The 14476-nt window shown below is 40.0% G+C and overlaps 1 long non-coding RNA gene across 2 annotated transcripts; it reads right to left on the bottom strand.

Annotated features, from left to right (window-relative positions):
- Positions 1-4468: 4468 nt before the first annotated feature.
- Positions 4469-14386, bottom strand: LOC138962078 (uncharacterized). 2 transcript variants are annotated; one of them, XR_011454392.1, is made up of 6 exons: positions 13950-14386; positions 13099-13273; positions 12298-12412; positions 11373-11481; positions 9765-9876; positions 4469-6583 (listed from the first exon to the last, which is right to left on the bottom strand). It is a non-coding gene; the product is annotated as an uncharacterized lncRNA (long non-coding RNA). The 2 variants fall into 2 exon arrangements; XR_011454393.1 differs by lacking the exon at positions 9765-9876 and having other exon boundaries at positions 13950-14384.
- Positions 14387-14476: the final 90 nt, after the last annotated feature.

The following is a 14476-nucleotide window of genomic DNA, read 5'->3' as shown; positions in this document are numbered from 1 at the left end:
ATTTTCTTCTTCTTCTTCGTCTCCTACTGCTGCTGCTGCTGCTGTTGATGCTGCTTCGTCGGCTCGATTCTCTGTGGGCTTTATGTGTGTGCTATATTTTATTTTGTTGAGATGGAATGCAGCTGGAGTGATTCTGAGGTTCGCGTTTTCGAGTCTGGAGTGTTAACTGCCTGTTTGTACGTCTGATGATATTTGTTTGATTCTTGTAAGTTGAAAGTGTGACGACGATGATGAGAAGTAATTTGCTAATCTAAAATGCTCACACCAACCGTACCCAACCCTTCAACTATGACTTCCTGTGTGTGTGTGTGTGTGTGTGTGTGTGTGTGTGTGTGTGTGTGTGTGTGTGTGTGTGTGTGTGTCTGTCTGTCTGTGTCTGTGTTTTTCTGTGTTTTTCTGTGTCTGTGTACGTCCGTGTCAACGTCTGATGGTCACATGCAAAACTTGTTTTACAAATTACATGTTACAACAACAACACCGCCTCAAGCCTATTCTAGCCTGTTCTACATGTATAACTATCTTACTGGAACTACAGACGCAAATAACGCCCACTACTAACAACTGGGATACATGTGACTGTTTAATTTGCACCTCAGCCCTCCTTGACTGTGGTATATATATGTGTGTGTGTGCGTTTTTGTTTGTGTGTGTGAGTGTGTGTGTGGGTGTGTGGGTGTGTGTGGGTGTGTGTGTGTGTATGTGGGTGTGTGTGTGGGTGGGTATGTGTGTGTGTGCGTGTGTGTGTGTGTGTGTATGTGGGTGTGTGTGTGTGTGTGTGTGTGTGTGTGTCCATCCGTGTATGTGCGTCTTTTCGTGGACATGCAAAACACATCAGTTTCACGAGGGACATGATCTTACCACATAAACACCGTCTGTATCCTTGTGTACCCAATGCAAAATGTAAACGACGCAGCGTTGCAACACTGCTCTATAACTACCTTACTAGAAGTCCAGACGCAAATAACGCCCACTACTAACAACTGGGATACATGTGACTGTTTAATTTGCACCTCAGCCCTTCGTGACGTTAGTATGACGTAGGAATGGCAAAAGACAGAGCTACTGTCAAGTGCAGAGCCGTCCTTCGCGTTTTCGCCATTTTGATTCCCATTTCCGGCACTTGCGACCTAAAGACTGCTATGCATTCTCACGGAGCAACTGGTTTGCGTGGGTGATATAAGCACGAAATGCGTTGGTCGGTGGCGAATGTAAGATTAGGAGGTATGGGACGATTTATAGGGGTTACTCCGTTGAAAGCGGAGGAGGGAAAGGGGGAAGGGCAAGGAGCGGATGGATATGTTTTCCTTTGAACATGTTGTCAAGTTTTAACCAACATGTTTTTAGGTAGACCAGGGATCGAGACGAGCTTGGTGATGGTGATGGTGATGGTGATGGTGTGTGTGTGCGTGTGTGTGCGCGTGTGTGTGGGCGCGCGCGCGTGTGCACACGCACAGCGATTCCAGCAAAACTACCCAATGATACACCGTCACGGGTTTTGTTCGACATACGCCTTTGATGACGTCATATCCGGCTTCTTTGAAAAGTTGAGGCGTCACAGTGGCGATTTTTTTAGCAAATTGATGTGAAAACATTATTTGACTCAGTCCGGACTATGCGATTGCATTTTAGTTTGGAAGCTTACAAATTAGGTGATTACTTTGCCCATTATAATAATAATAATAATAATAATAACGGGCATTTATAAAGCGCCTTATCAAAAGTTCAAAGCGCGGGACAACAATACATGTATACAAAAATCATACAATCACTGTCAGATTCAAACAACACATCATGCACATCTCACATCCCCAGACTCTATACTAAGGAACTATCCGTAGTGTTGTTGGAACAAGTGAGTTTTCAAATTGGACTTAAAAGATGAAATGGATGGAGAGTGACATCAATCAAGTGTTATTAAAATCAAACTTTTTCTAACAGATTTTAAAATGCCGATTACATGGTGTTTTTTTATCATCTCCTGGATCCAAATAAACAAATACATATGTTGGGTTTTGATTTAAAAAAAAACCTCAAAAATCACACATCATGTGTGTGTGTGTGTGTGTGTGTGTGTGTGTGTGTGTGTGTGTGTGTGTGTGTGTGTGTGTGTGTGTGTGTGTGTGTGTAATTTTGTTACTTTGTGGTTTGTTTGTTTGGTTAATTTTGGTTTTGCTTCCTGTTTGCCATTTTGGAGGGTTACATGTTTGCATTATGTAGCATATTCAGTACTGTTCTGACGTGATCACTTTATCATCATTCGGGTGTGTTCTGTTTACAGACAATTATTGAATGATTAACAATGCTTTGTGGAAACAATCAATCATTGAATGTAGCAACCATTATATCAATCATGCTCATTTTTAATTTTATTTTCATAGCGGTCAAAAATTGTTTTCCTGTTTCTAGTTGTCTTACTTCTGTCAATTCGCTAACTCTTTCCTGCATCGATAAATTCAGTCGATTTTGTTTACAAGTATCAATGAAGTATTATAGGTCAACAAACATACACACAAAACAACATCAAAAACAAACAATCAAGTAACAACTGATAAACAAACAAGCAACAAACAAAAGCTTTGTGTAAGTAGCCCAAAAGTCAAAGTTAATTTTACTTAAGTCACTGCAAATAACTACATGTATAGCTGATTTCACAGATCATCATAAAAGGTGGTTGAATTCACATGTACTAGGTAAGACAAATATATATATACAGTATATATATATATCTCTATATATACACTCTTCAAAAAAAGTTAAGGATCGGTTGAAAAAACGGATCTAATTATAAACAAATTGCCAAAAAATGAAACATCGACATAATAATTAAAAGATTAATGTGTTTGAATTAACAAATGAACAATGAGTCTTGACCTAGAATTTTGTTTGGCAGGCAGAGTTATTTCCCTTTGTGGGACTTCTCAAAAGCTTCTGCATTTTGGAAGAAAAAGGGTGTTTTTTTTTTTATAGCCCCATGAAATTTGCGGAACGCATGCCAGGGCAAACGGTTGTGATGCACGTGCTACAACAGGGTCCTGGCTATGAACATCGCTCACCAGCTTGTGTTTAAAGGTTGACACGCTGACACAATTATGCACAGTAGCAACATGCCCCCCCGAAGAAAACTGAGCGATATGGATAGAGGAAGGGCAATTGGATGGCTACAAGACGGTGTTGCTGCCAGGCAAGTAGCCCAGAGGCTTGCAGTGGCTCCCTCTGTCATCATCAGACTAAAACAGAGATTCCACGCAACTGGAAGAGTGCAGGAGCGACAACGTTCTGGTCGGCCCAGAGTCACCACACAAAGAGAGGATCGCTTCATTCAGAGGCAGGCCATGCAACAAAGAATGGCTACGGCAAACAACATTAGGCCTACAACCTACCACCAACACTGTTGTTAGTGGTCAGACGATCCGAAACCGCTTACACAACTTTGCCTTGCGTGCAAGGCGTCCAGTCCGAGGAACAACCCTGACTGCTAATCACCGAGCAGCTCGCCGAGCCTGGTGCACTCAACATGTGAGGTGGCAACGTCAGCAGTGGGCTCAGGTGTTGTTTACAGATGAGTCCCGCTTTTGCTTGGAACCTGCTGATGGTCGCATCCGAGTGTGGAGGCGTCGCGGAGAGCGCTTCGCAGAAGGCGCTGTTCTGGAACGACAGCGTTTTGGCGGAGGCTCTCCCAAGTAAAAAAGTACCACACTATGTACTATAGTATACTATAGTAAAAGTACTATGGTATACTATAGTTTACTATAGTACAAGTACTATGGTACATTGAATTGTACTATGGTATACTATAGTTTACTATAGTACAAGTACTATGGTACATTGAATTGTACTATGGTGTACCATAGTTTACTATAGTACTAGTACTATAGTAAACTATAGTACAAAAGTACTATAGTACAATACATTAGTGTGTACTATAGTACATTGTGGTAAATGTACTATAGTATACTATAGTAAACTATAGTACAGTTAAATGTACTATAGTATTTTGAGCACTTTTTTGCCAAAATGTACTATAGTATACTATAGTATACTATAGTAAACTATAGTTTACTAGAGTACACGTACTCTAGTTTACTAGAGTAAAGTGTAGTACAGCGTGGTATTTCCGTAGTAGTACATTTGTACTATAGTACTTGTACTATAGTTTACTATAGTACAGCGTGGTACTTTTGGCGTGGTACATTTGTACTATAGTACTTTTACTATAGTTTACTATAGTACAGTGTGGTACTTTCGTTGCTGTAGATTTTGTACTATAGTACTTTTACTACAGTTTACTATAGTATACTGCAGTACTTTCTTGAAAAATTACCATAGCCTTAAAAATTACACTGGATGTAAATGTGGCCCCAATTTTTGCTGAATCAATTGTTTTGTGTGAATTGAATGTGTGTGTGCACGATCAGGCCACTCGCTGCAGTCAATCTGTCACATTTGGTAGGAAAGTAAAGGTTCATCACATGTTTTAAATTTTATTTTCATTTTTTGGCAGAGCATTAATAGTCAAACTTATGTAAGAACATTTTAAAATATCCACTAACATGTAAAAGACCCAATTAAATAATAATTTTAAATAAGGTGTCCATCTTGCACAGTGAGTAACCAAGCTGTTGATTTTTGGTAAATGTCCCAATGCAGAAACAGTTTTAATGCAATTTTTTATAACCCTGTTAACCAGAACAAGTAACAATAAAATGCACAAAACAGATTTATTATAGCACTCTTCTTTGTGGGAATTCATCTTTAGCACAACACATATTTTATCAAAATTATCTCCCCTACAGCCAAGTTAAATTTCTATGATTAGCTTTGAAAGTGACCATGCATACATCAGTACATGAAAACTCTGAACAATCAAAGGAGACAATGATTGTCCCTATTATTGACCGGAACTCTACCCCAATCTGAACTTGAATAATGCAAACTATCAAGCTGACTTGATGTCATCTAACCCTGTATGTGTGTGACCTTACACAGATAAAGTTATTGAGTTACTTTCTTTCTTTATTTGGTGTTTAACGTCGTTTTCAACCATTCAAGGTTATATCGCGATGGGGAAAGGGGGGAGATGGGATAGAGCCACTTGTCAATTGTTTCTTGTTCACAAAAGCACTAATCAAAAATTTGCTTCAGGGGCTTGCAACGTAGTACAATATATGACCTTACTGGGAGAATGCAAGTTTCCAGTACAAAGGACTTAACATTTCTTACATACTGCTTGACTAAAATCTTTACAAAAATTGACTATATTCTATACAAGAAACACGTACTTAAAGCCATATGTACTCGATGACTATACACGCTAATTGCTTTACCAACAGCTGGAGACATGCTAAATTAAGTTCCCTGCAAGATATTGTGGTCTAGGACCCCTTAAATGTTGAGATATTTGAATTTTTATTTTGATCTAGATCGTCCTATTTATAGATTTGCCAACAGAGGGAACGTTGACGCAAGGGAAATAACTCCGCGTCTTTGTTGACATCCTCACTTTTTCAGAGGCTAGAACAAGCTGTAATGCATGTATATGGTCCGCGCATGGCGACATATCGTCATTACATGGTCTTATGGTGCGTTTGACATCGATTATGGGCAAACTACACTTTGTAAACACGGGAGCGCGTACATATGCCTTTAACAAGGGTAAAAGGAGAAACAGAATCCGTTAGTCGCCTCTTACGACATGCTGGGGAGCATCGGGTAGATTCTTCCCCCTAACCCGCGGGGGGTTATTGAGTTACAACGATCTTGCTTCAAACACATTCAAAATAATACCATTTCTCTGTTATTATTATTATTTTCTGTGAACTTAAAAGTTTATGAGGGTCAATTTTACATGGGTCACATCTACAGGTCATCCAACTTCAATAGCCTGTAAAGTATCAAAAATCTAGCTTTCAAAACATTTCAGAAAAATAAGAACACATGCTTTCGCAACACATCCTTGATATTTGTCAAAAATGTGGTTTTGAAAAAATGCCAAATGTGGTCATGTTTGAAATTGATCAAACCATAGCAGTATGTTAACTTTGTAAAGTCTATCCCGAAAACCATCCAAGAAAACAACAATGTTCAATTCTGTCTACCCATTGTAAGTCAGCCTAATTATGCTCCCCATCAGTGACATTCTCCTGACCTGGTGAGTCAAAACTCACTAAATGTCCAATGGAGAGTTTTCAGCATGCAACCAGAAAGTATATAGTGTGGCGTTATGTCCCTTTTTTTCAAAACAGGGTTATATATGTGGCAATAATCACATGAAATGTTCTCTGTCCTCCACATCTGTTTGATTTGTGATTGGTGTCCAGATTATTTGCTACAGGCATCTGATTAAGTTTATTGTAGCTGCTGTCCGGTTCCCTTTGCCAGTGATATCTGCTTTCCTGTTCTGTAACTTGTATTTATGTTCGCCGATGGCACCCGCTGAATAGTTTTGGTTGTGCTCCAATGGCATCTAGCTAGCTGCTTTGACGTCTGTAAGTGGCATCAAGGTCCTTCACCATGCAGTCATCTGCTGGAAGTGAACAGGAAGCTCTCTTGCTTATGACACCCACACCAGAGCATGGAATGAAACCTGCAATGACACAGCAGTATGACTATGAGAAAGCATGCAGACTGAAGCAAAGAGGGCCAAACTTTAAGAGAATGATAATGAAACCTAACTTAAAGTGCCGTGGCTTTTAGTGCATATATATCTAACTTTTAAAAGTTGTGTCCGTCTGTGTGTGTATTATGATGACTAAAGGCTCCGAAACAGCTGCACCGACTGAGACGGTGGTGGTGGTGGGGGTTTGAAACGTGCTGGTGCGTGTATGATTGTGCTTGCGTGTGTGCAGGCATGAATGTCTTTGTCAGTATGTGTGTGTGTGTGTGTGTGTGTGTGTGTGTGTGTGTGTGTGTGTGTGTGTGTGTGTGTGTGTGTGTGTGTGTGTGAATTTATGAATACAATTGAAGGCACAGTAAGCCTCCTGTAAACCATCACAGATACGGTCAGGCTTTTACACACAGACTACAGTACAAACACCCTTTCATTTAAACACTCACCGATTGAGAACATCCTAGGTGCCCTCCATAAAGAGCGAACAATTTTCAAATAATTTATTTTTGCGTGGTTTATCTTACCCCTGAGCCATCGTGAACCAGTCTGATCCAGTTTCCCTTTTTGGCTCACGTAAGTGTAGCCTATGCGATCGTAACTTTGTCTGTCTGTGCGTGCGTTTGTGCGTGCGTGTGTGTGTATGTCTGTGGTAGAAACTTTAACATTTCCGAGTCTATGTGTGAGTGGTTATCCAAGACTATGGATAAAGCTCGCATAAGATTACGTCACGGTCAAATGCCTCCCTGTAGTCTTTCTCTCTCGCGTGGTGTGTGTGGTCTCGGTCATTGTTATTTTGAGCGGGCCGAGACTATTTGGCAGTCGTGTCCCTGTAAGTAGGCTACATGCAGACACAGACAGATCTAGATCTAGTGTCTCTCTTTCTTGCACAGTCGTCACCTAAGCTTACTGTGTGTGTGGGTGTGTATGTGTGACGGAGTGATTGAGTTTGTGTTACTGTTTGTCTATTTCTTACGTGAGCCTTGAAGGCTTCGCCTCTTGTTTCACAATGTAGTCGTCAGTTAGTCATTTGAATGCGACTCCATGTGAGCTTATCTACAATAGCACGTTTTTATGCACGAAACAAACGGCTGTGGTTCACAAAAACTCTAGCGATGGTTTTTGACTGTTGAGAGGAACGGTGATACATGTATATGCATAAACCGCCGTCTGCTACGACCCTTGCGTGACCCTGCTTCCGGGCTTTTCTTTTTTCAAACTTTCACAACTTCGAATTGTACTGATCTTGTCTTGATGAAAAAAGAATTCTTTTATGATTAAAGAATGTTTGTGTGACAAGCTGTCAATTTATTATTTAGATTTTAAAAGTTAGGTCTAGCGCAAAAACGCACCACGGTCCAAAAACATTCTGATAATCATTGATCCACGGCTATCGCCAGTTTACATCGATAGAATGAGACCCGAAGGGAAGTAACTCATTTTTGACCTGAGTTCAATCGGCAAAATTAATTCTTTAAAAATTGCTCGCTCTTTACGTAGGGCACCTAGGATATTCCCGTTTGGTGAGCGTTCAAATGGAAGGGTGTTTGTACTGTGTGTAAAAGCCTGACAGTATCTGTGATGGTTTACGGGAGGCTTACTGTCCGGGCGTGATTTCCGGTATTGAATATTCATAACAGCCGTCCAGCACCAAAATGAGGCGCCATTGTTGTAGAGGACCAAGTCCACGAAAATAAATTCTGTGAAAATTTTTCACGCTCGACAGAAAGCAGCCAGGATGTTCCCGTTCGGCGAGCGTTCAAATGGAAGTATGCTTGTACTGTATGTAGACGCTCGGGGAGCTCTGTGATGGTTTACGGGAGGCTTACTGTGCCTTTAATGTATATATGTCGTATCCATTTTGTACAATTTGCGCATTATGTACAATGAGCAGCATATCTTGCACATTGTATACAATGAGCAACAAGTTTTGCTCATTGTATACAATGAGCAAAACTGTTGCCCATTGTATACAATGAGCAAGACCATAAAGTTGCACATTGTATACAATGTGCACCGAGTGAGCAAGATTGTTGAATGGCGTTCAAGCTACACTGATATATGAATCATAGTGAATGGTTGAATGGAATATGTGAGTAAAGTGTTCAAATAACGATGTTTGTTATGTTTAAGCATTGTTTTAATTCTCATTTCGCTAAAACTATACAGTGCATTAGGAATTTAATTATTGTAAATTAATTAAACAATAAAAACAAATACAACAAATAATGTTGTTTCAACACACGCACACACACATAACATTCGTTCATAATAACGCTCACATTGTCATGTCATTGCTAATGAGAGCGTCGTTTTCACCGCCTTTCACGCTTTTGCTAATAACGCTCATGTTTTCATGTCACGCTAAAACATGGAAACAACGACAACAACGTACCACAGAGGTCACCTGCTTCTTTTTTAAGCATGATTCGGTAAAGTCCTATTTGGTCAAAATCGCACGTAGTTTGCAAGATCGTTATTTGAACCCTTTACTCACAATTAGAAAAAGTGTGAAAGGCGGTGAAAACGACGCTCTCACTTTTAGCATGACATGACAATGTGAGCGTTATTATGAACGAATGTTATGTGTGTGTGCGTGTGTTGAAACAACATTAATTGTTGTATTTGTTTTTATTGTTTAATTAAAGGGGCAGTCAACAGGTTGCTGTCGTTTCATGTTTTCGGGCCAAAAAGAGATTGCTTACTCTTTACTCTTTACTCTAGGTAAATGTAACAAAAAATATATTTTAAAAAAAGAAAAGATTTTGAATATTTTTTTTGAAAAAAAATTGTTTTGGATTTTTCGTTCCATTCTTTTTCTTATCACATGCACGCCAGTTCAAAACGCCGAAAGCAAAAAAAACCCGCATGCATATTGGTCAAATTTGAAGCTATGGCTTCACACCATTCAACCATTCACTATGATTCATATATCAGTGTAGCTTGAACGCCATTCAACAATCTTGCTCACTCGGTGCACATTGTATACAATGTGCAACTTTATGGTCTTGCTCATTGTATACAATGGGCAACAGTTTTGCTCATTGTATACAATGAGCAAAACTTGTTGCTCATTGTATACAATGTGCAAGATATGCTGCTCATTGTACATAATGCGCAAATTGTACAGAATGGATACGACATATACATCTATACACACCCAAGAAGATAAGGCGCTCAGCAGGTCTGCACTCATGTTGATCCATTATGTCGGAAACAGGCAGAATTGGATCCTCCACCCGACAGTCACTGAGCTACAGTGCTGCTCTCAGCTGTAAGCAAGAGAAAGCAGCTTGAGTGTTTCATCGCATATAATTCCAGTGTTTGCATACTCCATAGCGATTAGCTGAAACTATTTAGCTAAAACATTAAACTATTATCAGTGGAATACCAAAGGGGTGGCATATGTCATCCAAAATATAAGGCAATTTAAAGTGTGATTGACGGGACAGAAGCGTTTCAATGATACAAATAGAGAACACTACATAGTCTACTGTGTGTTACTGGGTTTACAAAAGTAAAAGTGAATATTTTTTCTTCTTCTGTTTCTTCGTTCATGGGCTTAAGACTCCCACGTTCACTCATGTGGATTTTTACGTGTATGGCCGCCATTCAGGCAGCATACGCCAATTTCGGGGGAGGCATGCTGGGTATTTTCGTGTTTCTATAACCCACCGAACTCCCACATGGTTTACAGGATCTTTTCCGTGCGCACTTGGTCTTGTGCTTGCTTGTACAATGCGCCCGTCGTGAATATTTCAATATTTGAAAAGCAGTAAGTGTAAATCTGGTGCCACACAGCAAGCCATGAAGTTGATGATGACACAACCATTTGTCGAGGATAGCGTAGGCACCCGGTCTGCTCCCCGCCTAAAAAAGGCCAGTGCCGTTCCGTCTTCGAGGGACTGCGTGGGTTTCATTTCGGAGTTTTCCTTCTCCTAGACGAGTTTCCTTCCATGGATGATGAGCCTCCTCTACCCTCGTTTTGAATTCAGAGTGGTCTTCTCTTAGGATAGCTGCCTGCCAGGGTTGACGAGCCTATCCTGCCCGGCTATTTGACCCATAGCTGGAGGTTGGTTCGTGGGCACCTGGGCGTTTCCACACACCGGTGGGCCCGCATGCCGCACGTCTAGGGGCCAACCTCCTCCGAGTCCTTGTAGTCTAGCCTGGGGCCTTGCGGTACCCAGTTTACGCCTGTCGCCGCGATGGAGGCACTACATAGGGCTTGTTGTGGAGAGGTTATTGTACTGGCAGGAGAGACTGACGCATTCTGCTCTCTTTTCGCATTGTCCTAAAAAGGACAGACGGTGCTAGCCAGCGGTGAGGGCTGAAAGCGAGAAGTGACAAGCACAAGACACTTCGCCAACACACTAGACACGTCACACAACCGTTTGGCAGGCAAGCCATGAAGTATTCTGTTTTCAATTCCTACGTACCGGAGAGATAACCCATGTAGTAACTAAACCATACACGCACATATGGGCATATCATTGAGGTCATGGCAAGCTGGTCTGGTCACAGATGCAAAGTCATTCTCGTAACACGTTTGGGCTTGCCATTTTCTCGCGAGTGTTTTGAGAATGAAGTTTGTCTCGGAGATTTTGCATAAGCAGTGGAAAATGACATCCCTGACAGACATGTTGTTTGAACCAACCTCATTTACATGATAGACACGCCTGTGAAGAGATGGTTCATTTATCACATCATGACACATGGGTGGTATCTCTCAGGTAGGCAAAACAATATATATCTAAATGCACCAATTTACCTCAAGCACTCAGCAGGTCTGCACATATGTTGATCCATTAGGTCAAAAAACCACCAGAACTTGATATGTTGTCCTAAAGTCACAGATACAGTGGAACCCCCCAAGGATCCTGAAAAAATAATTAAAAATGAAGAGCCAACACTTGTACAAATTATCTGTCTTTGTACATACAAGCACATACACAAATAAATCTGCTTGCACTATGCTGGCTTTAGGCATGTGTAATAAAATTATTTTGGGGGAGCTTCTCGATTCAACCGGGAACTTTTGTTGTTGTCAAAAGCAATTTATGCCTCAAACATTCTCCCACTCTAAGACTGAACTATGCATTCAGTATGTGTTGATATCTGACTTAAACTCACAAAAATAACAAAGGCTAGTTTGTAAAAAGACACTGATTTGAAAAGAAAATTTAAATTCAATTACATATTATTATGTATTATATAATCTGTTCTGGGGCTTTTTTCCAGGTCTTTTAAAAAAGGATGTTCACAAACAATAACAAACACATTTTCAATCCAATGAATGTTTGCAGCACTGTCAGCCGGACAGAAATGACAGTATGTTGACAAAGCCGTGATAAAAACATAACCTGCAGTCCTACCTTAGCGCAAAGAAGTATGAATGGTCTCTGTGTACTCTACAATCTCTGACTGTGGCCCTATGTAAAGGTCGAAAAGAGCTGGCTGTGCTTGGCCATTAAGAAAAATTTCAGTTAATTCAGATTTGTACAAGGAGAGCATAAAAGCATATATTCACAGCATGTATGTCTTGTTATTGCTATAGGTCTATATATCTATGCCACAATGACACAGCAAATACGTACATTCATACAGACATATTCATTTACTCATATAATTTAAATTATATAGCACCACAGGAATATGTTAATATCAAAATCTAATATGAAATTTCCTACACACACCCATGAAGTTCAAGCCCTAAGCAGTTCTGCACACATGTTGATCCAGGAGGTCCAAACACACCCTGCACTTGTTGTCCAACAGTCACTGCTCCAGTGAAACCCTCCATTTAGGACCCTGAAAGATATAACAAGTTCCATAAAGTGATACAAAACTCTTTGTTGTTGTCCTTATCTGCTGAAGGAGCACCTCCTGTCGCTTCACAGCATCTGTAACACAAGAGAGGACTGAGTATCCAGCCAGAAATTTCATGACTGTATTTTTATAATGATGATCAACAAAACTTTTTAGGGGCTTTTAAAATGATATGACAAATATAAAGTCAGATGCACTTCACCCATTGTTATACTTAAACATAGAACTAAGGCTTGCTCATACAGTGGAACTCCCCTTGTTAGACCTCAAAATATCTGAGAAAAATAGGCCTTAAAAAGGACCCCTGATTGATGATTCACAAAGGTTATTCACAGAAAATATGAAAAAAGCAAGGTCCTAAAAGTGAGTGTGTCTTTAAGTGTGTGTGTCTGTCTGTGCATCACAATTAAGGGCTAAACAAAAACAAACACACACCCAAGAAAAGCAAAATTTGTTTGAAAATTTGATCAAACTCCAAGACAGTGAATGAAACAAGAAATGTCCATCACTGATTCAGACGCAGTTTATATTTGAATGTATGTGTGTGTGTTGCAAACATTACACAAAAGTGGATCATAAATACCAAATTCAGCTATGCTAGTACCGTATTGCAAATTACATTAAATTTGAAATGAAATTTTATAATTTGTTGTTAATAATTTACTTACTGGTTAAAGAGTACAACTTTTCACAATTTCAGCACAGAGAATGGAATCCTTGGTGTCTGCTTCCTTTTCTATCTGAATGACTCATTGGTACAGCCATCTGTCATCACCCTGCCGACTGTTTTTTTTACCTGGAGTCCAGAAGCTTCCCCACCAACTCAGGCAGTTTTGTTTTTCACTAAAAGTAAAAGAATAAAGGTCAAATAGATTTGCACAAAGGAATAAAAAGAGGTTTTCTAGTAATCCAAATAAAGCATGCAGAAATAAAAACACAAAAAGTAACATCAAACAGTTTTGCCTCTTGTGCCCCCAAGACACTGGAATAATTACAGGCCACCAGATAGGCCGTCCATCACTGAAAGTGAACAGAAAAACTTGATGTTTAAATATGTGTGTGTGTGTGTGTGTGTGTCAGTGTGTGTGTGTGTGTGTGTGTGTGTTATACAAGTGGTACGGGTAATTTAAAGGCATATGTACGCGCTCCCGTGTTTACAAAGTGTAGTTTGCCCATAATCGATGTCAAACGCACCATAAGACCATGTAATGACGATATGTCGCCATGCGCGGACCATATACATGCATTACAGCTTGTTCTAGCCTCTGAAAAAGTGAGGATGTCAACAAAGACGCGGAGTTATTTCCCTTGCGTCAACGTTCCCTCTGTTGGCAAATCTATAAATAGGACGATCTAGATCAAAATAAAAATTCAAATATCTCAACATTTAAGGGGTCCTAGACCACAATATCTTGCAGGGAACTTAATTTAGCATGTCTCCAGCTGTTGGTAAAGCAATTAGCGTGTATAGTCATCGAGTACATATGGCTTTAAGACAAGAGTTTAAAATGTCACTTACTTGTTGTCCCTGTCAGTGTAAACTTTCAGCACAAAGAAGAATGGAAACATTGGTGTTTTTGTCGGTTCCGTTCCAATTGAATGATTTGGTACAGCCATGCCATCAAGTTGATCAACCAGCTCACTGTTCCTGTTACCAGTTCAACCTCTTTTCCACATTGCCGACAGATTTTTAATCTGAAAAAGTCATGTATACATGTTTTCAAAATGGGAATTTACAAGTAAACAGTTAACGAAACAGTCCGCTTCTGTCACGTACTCCCCACGAACACCACTATGTGGGGCAGCCAGATCCAGATAGAATCAACAAACAAGTAAAACTCAAAGTAAAAACATCAAACTCAAACTCAAAGAGAAAAAAACCAACCAGACGGCCCAATGGTCACTGTAATTGTATCAGATTCAGATTCTCACAATGGTATAAACTTTGCAAATCTCAAAAATAGTCGGATACGGATAGTGACAGTGATAGTGAAAAAGAGTTGTGGGAGCTGTAAAGAATAATTATACGTACTCCTCACTCGATAG

The sequence above is a fragment of the Littorina saxatilis genome, linkage group LG3, assembly GCF_037325665.1.
Source record: "Littorina saxatilis isolate snail1 linkage group LG3, US_GU_Lsax_2.0, whole genome shotgun sequence".
NCBI classification, from domain to species: Eukaryota; Metazoa; Mollusca; class Gastropoda; order Littorinimorpha; family Littorinidae; genus Littorina; species Littorina saxatilis.
Note: the sequence above shows the minus strand (reverse complement) of the source record. Positions and strands in the feature narration are given on the sequence as shown.